This window comes from Cervus elaphus, chromosome 28 (assembly GCF_910594005.1).
Source record: "Cervus elaphus chromosome 28, mCerEla1.1, whole genome shotgun sequence".
Lineage (NCBI taxonomy): Eukaryota > Metazoa > Chordata > Mammalia > Artiodactyla > Cervidae > Cervus > Cervus elaphus.
The window spans coordinates 63095309-63096423 of NC_057842.1; the positions used below are offsets into that span (position 1 = coordinate 63095309).

Here is a 1115-nt window from a genome sequence, read left to right on the forward strand (position 1 = left end):
TGTATTTCACCAACCTGTTTTTCTTTTCTCTCCCTCAACTACGGCAAAGCACCTGAGTGAACTATCATGTATCATAATCAGTAATCTCTTACTTGCTCCTGGGAACAACATATTATTTTTTGTTTGTTCCTGGGCATTTTTCATATGCAATAAACTCAGCTGACATATGTATCCATTAATTAAGAGTGTCAAAGCTTAATGACTGAGGGCAGATAAGGAAAGTCTTGCTAGGGGTCAGGTCTAATAAATTGCGTGGGTTTATTTGTAGTGCCAGTCAACTGTTTTTGGTCTCTCTTTTTTCAGCCAAGTTAAGTGTGAGTTACAGTGCTCACTACTGTAGCACTAAAATCAAAATGATACAGAGAAGATTAACATGCAACCTGACCAAGTATGATATGCAAATTTGTGAAGCATTTCATAATTTTTTTTAAAAAAGTGAGTTACAGCCACAAAACCTAGAATCTTCCAGTTTCCTCATTGCTACTTCTTTCATTAAGAGAAATTTACTGGCTAAGAATGTGGTCATTGGCAAAACTCTTCTTTGGTCTTCATTATTTGTAAACTGCATGACCACAGGCAAGTTATCTTTCTCTTTACCCTCAATTTTCTCATCGGTCTCAAAAGAGTTGTTTGTGAAGCTTAAGTGAGATGAAGCATGCATCAGGGTCAGTAGTGATTAAAAGATTGGAAAAAGTTATACTTTCTGTCATAAACTCACACCCACCAAAAAGAAAGTCCCACAGAGTTGCTTTAAAGTCAACCTAACTACTGGATTCTGAACAAAGAGGTTATCATTGTTTATCACTTGCTAAGCATCCTGAAGGACTGTGTTTGCATCTGTACGTAATGTAAACTTCCCAGGTGGCGCTAGTGGTAAAGAATCTGCCTGCCAGTGCAGCAGACGCAGAGCTGAGGGCTTGATCCCTGTATCAGGAAGATCCCCTGGAGCAGGAAAAGGCCTAGGATTCTGGCCTGGAAAATTCCCTGGATAGGGAAGCCTGGCGGGCTTCAGTTCATGGAGTTACAAAGAGCTGGACATGGCTGAGCACGCACACATCCTATAATGTAAACTACATAAACCCCAGATTGCACAGACCAGGCCTTCTCTTTTTCCT

At 40.2% G+C, this 1115-nt stretch overlaps 1 non-coding gene across 1 annotated transcript; it reads left to right on the forward strand.

Moving 5' to 3' along the window:
• Positions 1-322: 322 nt before the first annotated feature.
• On the forward strand, positions 323-425 carry LOC122685670. Its single transcript, XR_006338519.1, has one exon. It is a non-coding gene; the product is annotated as a U6 spliceosomal RNA (small nuclear RNA).
• The last annotated feature ends 690 nt before the right edge of the window (positions 426-1115 follow it).